The sequence below is a fragment of the Coregonus clupeaformis genome, chromosome 28 (genome assembly GCF_020615455.1).
Source record: "Coregonus clupeaformis isolate EN_2021a chromosome 28, ASM2061545v1, whole genome shotgun sequence".
In the NCBI taxonomy this organism is placed as follows: Eukaryota; Metazoa; Chordata; class Actinopteri; order Salmoniformes; family Salmonidae; genus Coregonus; species Coregonus clupeaformis.
The window spans coordinates 23,244,022-23,253,400 of record NC_059219.1 but is presented as its reverse complement, the minus strand read 5'-3'; positions in this window follow the sequence as shown (position 1 = coordinate 23,253,400).

The window sequence follows — 9,379 nt, the reverse complement described above, 5'->3', positions numbered from 1 at the left end:
ACAGTACTTACTCTACCTTGTTTTTTTCAAAACACGCCGCATGTTGTCTTTGACTAAGATAAGGAGTGGATCAAAAACACTTGGTTTTGCCAAGGCTGGGATAATTTACAGACGCCTACATTTACAGGCCCCCCAAAAACATGAGTCTAATCTTCCAGCTTCCTGCTTTTTAAATAAGAGATTTCGTTTCTTCTACACCTGACCCCTGCGGGCACTGCCATTGGGCCAAGTTGTGAATGCACCAATCACACGTCATGATACTGCCAGTCTCCCAGATTAAAGAAGCTAGCTACTCTGTCTTAAAGTAGCAGCTTATTTCTTACTTCTGCAGTTGATGTTTATTAAAAAGACAAGTGCAATAGAAAGCACAGTAACAGTGTTGACAGTAGAGAGCAGGGAATTCTGCATGGATTCAGTGAAACAAAATGACATCTGTCCCGGTTGTGAATGTCTCTCTCTGTGTAAACTAGGGCTGTTGTTGGAGAGGGAAACACAGTGGCTTTTTTTACTGCCTGTTTGGCTCCTGAGAAATAAAAGTGGTTCTTTCATTCCTTGTTATAAATAAAGCAGAGTTTTAAAGCCCTCTTTTATTTGTCTTTCTGTGGAAATGTCTTCCATCACGCGACGGCTGTCACAGAAAACTCAACCACTCTCTTTTTCTTAGTCAAGAGAACCCGGGGAGGTAGAAAGTTATGTGTTCTCCCAGTGACAAGGCACTGAAGTTTTTTTACACTCCACATCTCCCATAAAGAAAGAAAGGCCTCGCCTGCGTGGTCCATGGCTTTGAAACAAAGCGTAAACGATGGTTGCCTTGAATTGTCCTCTACCTCTTGTCTCAGCTGTGGACTCTTCCTCTCTAACCTTTGACCTGCGTGTGTGCGTTTGTGTATGTTTGCGCGTGCTTGCGTGTGTACGTTTGTGATGCCAATTCTTCACAACCTTCTGCCAAACCAAATGACTAACTATTCAAGGATAGTACTTCTTTGTCTATTCTAACTGTTCTAATACCTTAATATACATTTTGATAACATATTTATTTCACTTTTCAATGTATATTATTGTTCACTAGGTGTTGTGTAACCACTCCCTCTTCAACCAGGGTTGATTGGAACATGGTTTGTTCAGAAGAAGACATCATTGTGTCTTTGTGTTTTGGTATTCCCTGACGAAGGCCATGCTGACGAAACATGTCTGAGTTTGAAACTTGTTGTTCTATTGATCATAACTTACATAAAGGCATTTTAAACTAATTACATGATGGTCCTTTTAGTTGTTTTGACTTCTATGATGGACTTCTATGGTATCAACAGGTGGACTTCTATGGTATCAATAGGTGGACTTCTATGGTATCAACAGGTGGACTTCTATGGTATCAACAGGTGGACTTATATAGTATCAACAGGTGGACTTCTATGGTATCAACAGGTGGACTTCTATGGTATCAACAGGTGGACTTCTATGGTATCAACAGGTGGACTTCTATGGTATCAACAGGTGGACTTCTATGGTATCAACAGGTGGACTTCTATGGTATCAATAGGTGGACTTCTATGGTATCAACAGGTGGACTTTTATGGTATCAACAGGTGGACTTCTATGGTATCAACAGGTGGACTTCTATGGTATCAACAGGTGGACTTCTATGGTATCAACAGGTGGACTTCTATGGTATCAACAGGTGGACTTCTATGGTATCAACAGGTGGACTTCTATGGTATCAACAGGTGGATGTGAATTCAAGGTTGTTGTTTTTCCTTGTCTCGGCTGCTGTACTTTTCTCTCTGACCTTTAACCTCTCTGTGTTTTTACCAGACCTGCTGGCCGTTCCCAAGCACCCCTACGCTGCCATGGAGAACTGGGGTCTGAGTGTGTTTGTAGAGCAGAAGATCCTACTGGACCCAGAGGTCTCATCCTTCTCCTACCAGATGGAGCTAACCATGGTGGTGGTGCATGAGATCTGCCATCAGGTATAATACACTATACTATGCTATGCTATGCTAGGCTACGCTACACTTCTCTTACCAGATGGAGCTAACCATGTGTGTCACAGATCTCATCAGTATAATACACTATGCTATGCTATGCTATGCTAGGCTACGCTACACTTCTCTTACCAGATGGAGCTAACCATGGTGGTGGTGCATGAAATCTGCCATCAGGTATAATACACTATACTATGCTATGTTAAGCTAGGCTAGGCTACGCTACACTTCTCTTACCAGATGGAGGTAATTATGGTGGTGGTGCTTGAGATCTGCCATCAGGTATAATACACTATGCTATGCTATTCTAGGCTAGGCTATGCTACACTTCTCTTACCAGATGGAGCTCATTACAGTGTTGGTGCATGAGATCAGCCATCAGGTATAATACACTATGCTATGCTAGGCTATGCTATGCTATACTACACTAGGCTACATAACTATACGCTACACTAGGCTATGTAATGCTATGCTACGCTAGGTAATTCTATACTATGCTACACATACGCTACACTACACTTCTCGTACCATCAGGTACAAAACACTACTGACTAAACTCACGTCATCTTTAGGACCCTGAGTTCTTCCTTATTTGAAACCATGGGGTCCTAATTATACCCTGTAACTGGGGGCTGGAGACTGGGGACTCCTGGCCCTTTTTACTCACCATGGTCGTTGGTCGCCACAGCAGAGTAGTGCTTCAGTCAGAGCAGGGCTCCTTGATGAGAATAGGATGAGGTGCTGAGCGTTTGTGTTCTCCTCTGTTGTCCCCCGAGTCCTCTCAGACAGGTGCCTTAATGAAACTCTGGATCTACATGAAACACTCTCTCTCTCTCTCTCTGTCTCTCACACCGACACACTGGCACACACACACACACACACACACACACACACACACACACACACACACACACACACACACACACACACACACACACACACGTCCATTAGTCGAGCTAGCAGAGGAGAGGCTGATAGTTGGTTTTTATGTATCAGAAACAAAGAGAGCTGCTGCCATATCCACAGGTTAATGAGGGCTTGACAGAGATCAGAGACTCACATCTGGCACAGTCATTATTGCTAATGGCAAACTCAGCTCCATGTTTCTGCATAAATGTATCATTGGTAAGATGCAGACCATAACATATTAAGCCTCTGTGTACATTCTAACAAATAATGATTTGTTTCTATGAAATGTGATGATGAATTACCGCCACAACCACGGGCAGCAGGTAGCTTAGTGGTTAAGAGCGTTGTGCCAGTAACCGAAAGGTCGCTGGTTCTAACCCCTGAGCCGACTAGGTGAAAAATCTGTCGGTGTGCCCTTGAGCTCCTGTAAGTCGCTCTGGATAAGAGCATCTGCTAAATGACTAAAAATAATAATTAAAAATAAACCACTGTAGTTCAACCAGGTGATGTTTTGTATCCAAATACATCCATTCATTCATTTTCATTTGATTTAGTTAATCAGAATAGTCCACTCACTAAGATGGTCCCCCTATTAGACCAATAAGAAAGAGTGTTCCAAACCTCTCTGCCAATCACAGCTAGTTTCCAGTTTTCCCCTCCCCACTCAGACCACTCCCAGACAGTCCTTGAGAAATTGCTCTTGTTAAGAAGCAATTTTTTTATTTTATTTTTTTTAAACTATTTTAATTGAAAACAATCACAGTAAGGTACTAAATTGTTACCCAGAAATGATTTGATATTGAGATAAAAAAACGGCTGCGTTGGAGCTTTAGATAAATGAATGTATTGTAATTGTATCCAAAGGGTACAGGTAGACACTGTATTGGCCACTGTTATCCCGATAACAAAGTCCTTGAAACTCCTGTTGGTTAACCTACCGTCTGATTGATGTGTGTTGTGGTACAATATCACATTGTGGGCCCCTTTAAAACTGAGCTCTTTCCATTCAACTTGAATTTGACCCATTTTCCCTGTTTATTCCTCTTGTCTAGGACACTAAACCGCTCCTGTTCTGTTCTGTTCAGACTCAGCACTTTGTCCTCAGAGGGTTTATAGGGCCAGGAGGTACAGAGTCTGACGGGATAGTATACACACAGCCATCTACACTGGCAGATTAACACGCTGGGGTCCTATATATCCCGACTGGGTCCCAAACGCCACCATTATTCCTTATATAGTGCACTACTTTTGAACAAGGCCCTATAGGGCAGTGTGTAGGGAATAGGGTACCATTTGGGACACAGCCTGGCTCCAGCTGATTGTTCTTCTATCTCCTCATCATAGAGAGAACAGATAGTCTGAGAGGAAATACAGTTTAACACGTCCTCCTGCTGTGCTCACACAGTCATTAGACAGCTGGCCAAGGCCTGAACACACACTCACACACACACACACACACACACACACACACACACACACACACACACACACACACACACACACACACACACACACACACACACACACACACACACACACACACACACACACACACACATTCACAGTCTTGTACAGCTAACCTTGTGGGGACACACAATTCAGTCCCATTCAAAATCCTATTTTCCCTAACCCCTAACCCTGAACCTAACCCTAACCCTAACCTTAACCCAAGAACCTAACCTTAACCCTAATCATAACCCTAACCCTAGCTCCTAACCCTAACCCTAGCTCCTAACCCTAGCTCCTAACCCTAACCCTAGCTCCTAACCCTAACCCTAGCTCCTAACCCTAACCCTAGCTCCTAACCCTAACCCTAAACCCAACCCTAGCTCCTAACCCTAACCCTAACCCTAGCTCCTAAACCTAACCCTAACCCTAGCTCCTAACCTTAACCCTAAACCTAACCCTAGCTCCTAACCCTAACCCTAACCCTAGCTTCTAACCCTAACCCTAACCCTAAACCTAGCTCCTAACCCTAACCCTTAACGTAATTCTAACCCTAACACTAATTATAACCTTAACCCTAAACCCTCTAGAAATAGCATTTGACCTTCTGGGGACTAACAAAATGTCCCCAGTTGGTCAAATTTGTGTTTGTTTACTATTCTTGTGGGGTCTTCTGGTCTCACACACACACACACACACACACACACACACACACACACACACACACACACACACACACACACAAAAACACACACAGCCTCATCCAACACAACAGGCTTTCTGCTGTATCTGGCTCCTGAGTGGACCCTCCATTGCTGGAAAATACTCTGTTTTGCCCGAGAATCTCCCTCTCCCATCTCTACAGCTCAAAGCTGCTCCTCTCTCCAGCTGTCTGTGATACAGTACTGTTAGTATCAAAGCTGCTCCTCTCTCCAGCTGTCTGTGATACAGTACTGTTAGTATCAAAGCTGCTCCTCTCTCCAGCTGTCTGTGATACAGTACTGTTAGTATCAAAGCTGCTCCCCTCTCCAGCTGTCTGTGATACAGTACTGTTAGTATCAAAGCTGCTCCTCTCTCCAGCTGTCTGTGATACAGTACTGTTAGTATCAAAGCTGCTCCCCTCTCCAGCTGTCTGTGATACAGTACTGTTAGTATCAAAGCTGCTCCTCTCTCCAGCTGTCTGTGATACAGTACTGTTAGTATCAAAGCTGCTCCTCTCTCCAGCTGTCTGTGATACAGTACTGTTAGTATCAAAGCTGCTCCTCTCTCCAGCTGTCTGTGATACAGTACTGTTAGTATCAAAGCTGCTCCTCTCTCCAGCTGTCTGTGAGACAGTACTGTTAGTATCAAAGCTGCTCCTCTCTCCAGCTGTCTGTGATACAGTACTGTTAGTATCAAAGCTGCTCCTCTCTCCAGCTGTCTGTGATACAGTACTGTTAGTATCAAAGCTGCTCCTCTCTCCAGCTGTCTGTGATACAGTACTGTTAGTATCAAAGCTGCTCCTCTCTCCAGCTGTCTGTGATACAGTACTGTTAGTATCAAAGCTGCTCCTCTCTCCAGCTGTCTGTGATACAGTACTGTTAGTATCAAAGCTGCTCCTCTCTCCAGCTGTCTGTGATACAGTACTGTTAGTATCAAAGCTGCTCCTCTCTCCAGCTGTCTGTGATACAGTACTGTTAGTATCAAAGCTGCTCCTCTCTCCAGCTGTCTGTGATACAGTACTGTTAGTATCAAAGCTGCTCCTCTCTCCAGCTGTCTGTGATACAGTACTGTTAGTATCAAAGCTGCTCCTCTCTCCAGCTGTCTGTGATACAGTACTGTTAGTATCAAAGCTGCTCCTCTCTCCAGCTGTCTGTGATACAGTACTGTTAGTATCAAAGCTGCTCCTCTCTCCAGCTGTCTGTGATACAGTACTGTTAGTATCAAAGCTGCTCCTCTCTCCAGCTGTCTGTGATACAGTACTGTTAGTATCAAAGCTGCTCCTCTCTCCAGCTGTCTGTGATACAGTACTGTTAGTATCAAAGCTGCTCCTCTCTCCAGCTGTCTGTGATACAGTACTGTTAGTATCAAAGCTGCTCCTCTCTCCAGCTGTCTGTGATACAGTACTGTTAGTATCAAAGCTGCTCCTCTCTCCAGCTGTCTGTGATACAGTACTGTTAGTATCAAACGCCTCTCCCTCTCCAGCTGTCTGTGATACAGTACTGTTAGTATCAAAGCTGCTCCTCTCTCCAGCTGTCTGTGATACAGTACTGTTAGTATCAAAGCTGCTCCTCTCTCCAGCTGTCTGTGATACAGTACTGTTAGTATCAAAGCTGCTCCTCTCTCCAGCTGTCTGTGATACAGTACTGTTAGTATCAAAGCTGCTCCTCTCTCCAGCTGTCTGTGATACAGTACTGTTAGTATCAAAGCTGCTCCCCTCTCCAGCTGTCTGTGATACAGTACTGTTAGTATCAAAGCTGCTCCTCTCTCCAGCTGTCTGTGAGACAGTACTGTTAGTATCAAAGCTGCTCCTCTCTCCAGCTGTCTGTGAGACAGTACTGTTAGTATCAAAGCTGCTCCTCTCTCCAGCTGTCTGTGAGACAGTACTGTTAGTAACCCACTTTTTGGGCCTGTTATCGTTGCAGTCTATTACTGAGCGATCAAACAAACGAAAACAAGGCCATTTTATTTTTTTTCAGGGAAAAGTGGAACATAAAAAAAAAAAAAATCCAATGGTTCTTCTCCTCAGAACTGAACTGGAACAATGTGAAATTATTTTCTGCTTGTGCCTGTTTTCTTCTGCGTTCCCTCACCAGCCTTTGTGAAACTCCAGTGTTGAGGAGCAACTGGGATTTTGGTCTCCATTGTTGAAAATTGATTATTAATCGGCTGTGGGAGACTGTCTCGACAAGTGAGCATTGTTGGAATGGCTTCATATTCACATTCAGAATGCTTTTTCTATTTAAAAAAAAAAAAAAAGTGTATTTATTTTATATACAATACACATATGAATGGAGGATCATGTTACAAATATTATACGTCTTGACAATAAAAACAAAACAAAACGTACTTTTGTACAAACAAACAAGCAAACAATCTATTTACATACTGTCAGGAGTCATAATTATTTGAGAACACAAAATTAATCGTATAGGGAGGAAGTAGAAGTTCACAATACCATATTTGGACGTTATGGGAAAATCCACGGTAACGGAATTGCACTGACTTTTTCACTTAAAATGTATGCCAAACAAAAACCATTGATTTCAAAGTTTAACAAACCATACAACTCTACGCACAAGGACTACTTTTAACAATTTACACTGAACATTTTACAAAAACACATTTACTGGGAGAACTGTGCAGATGCAAAGTTTGGTAACAGAATTTCGGTAAAGTCCACTTTTTCTATAAACACTGGTGTGAAAAAGTGTTTGCCCCCTTCCTGATTTGTTATTTGTTTGCATGTTTGTCACACTTAAATGTTTCAGATCATCAAACAAATTTAAATATTAGTCAAAGATAACACAAGTAAACACAAAATGCAGTTTTGAAATTAAAAAGGTTGTTATTATTAAGGGAAAACAAAATCCAAACCTACAGTGAGGGAAAAAAGTATTTGATCCCTTGCTGATTTTGTACGACCAAAATTACCCCAAGAGCGCAGCGACGACTCATCAAGGCTCGTCTCGTTTTTGCCAGAAAACATCTTGATGATCCCCAAGACCTTTGGGAAAATACTCTGTGGACTGACGAGACAAAAGTTGAACTTTTTGGAAGGTGTGTGTCCCATTACATCTGGCGTAAAAGTAACACCACATTTCAGAAAAAGAACATCATAAAAAATATGGTGGTGGTAGTGTGATGGTCTGGGCCTGTTTTGCTGCTTCAGGACCTGGAAGACTTGCTGTGATAAATGGAACCATGAATTCTGCTGCCTACCAAAAAATCCTGAAGGAGAATGTCTGGCCATCTGTTCGTGACCTCAAGCTGAAGCGAACTTGGGTTCTGCAGCAGGACAATGATCCAAAACACACCAGCAAGTCCACCTCTGAATGGCTGAAGAAAAACAAAATGAAGACTTTGGAGTGGCCTAGTCAAAGTCCTGACCTGAATTCTATTGAGATGCTGTGGCATGACCTTAAAAAGGCAGTTAATGCTCGAAAACCCTCCAATGTGGCTGAATTACAACAATTCTGCAAAGATGAGTGGGCCAAAATTCCTCCACAGTGCTGTAAAAGACTCATTGCAAGTTATCGCAAACGCTTGATTGCAGTTGTTGCTGCTAAGGTTGGCCCAACCAGTTATTAGGTTGTAGGGGGCAATCACTTGTGGGTTTGGATGTTGTTTTCCCTTAATAATAACAACCTTCATTTCAAAACTGCATTTTGTGTTTACTTGTGTTATCTTTGACTAATATTTACATTTGTTTGATGATCTGAAACGTTTAAGTGTGACAAACATGCAAACAAATAGGACATCAGGAAGGGGGCAAACACTTTTTCACACCACTGTATCTGCTCCAAATAAAAGATTCAACAATGTCGGCAGAAAGAATGGGGTGTCAGCGTAAGTGAAGTGATTGCGGTAATGGAATTTCATCATGGGTCCCTGATCTGTACAACACAGAAAATGCATAATGATGGATATGAAAGTCACGCTCTTCATGGGGATGTATCCTGAATAGGAACACAAAGGTCTAAATATGCAATGTATTATTCTACACTCTGGCTATTATTTAAATGAGTTCTGCCCCCAAACAAGACCAAATTTAGTTGGACCGGACCAAATCTGAACCAATCATAGACGTCTATGTTTCACAAGTTTGGACATCAAAGTACAGCACAGAACAGTAAAGTTGAGTTCAGTACAGGACAGTACAGTACATTATAGTGTACTCAACTCTAGTGTGCTCTACGATTCCCACGGGGGGCCAGTATGAAAAACATTAAATATGTATCCACTCACTAACTGTAAGTCGCTCTGGATAAGAGCGTCTGCTAAATGACTAAAATGTAAATGTAAAATGTACTGAACTCTACTGTACTGAACTCTACTGTACT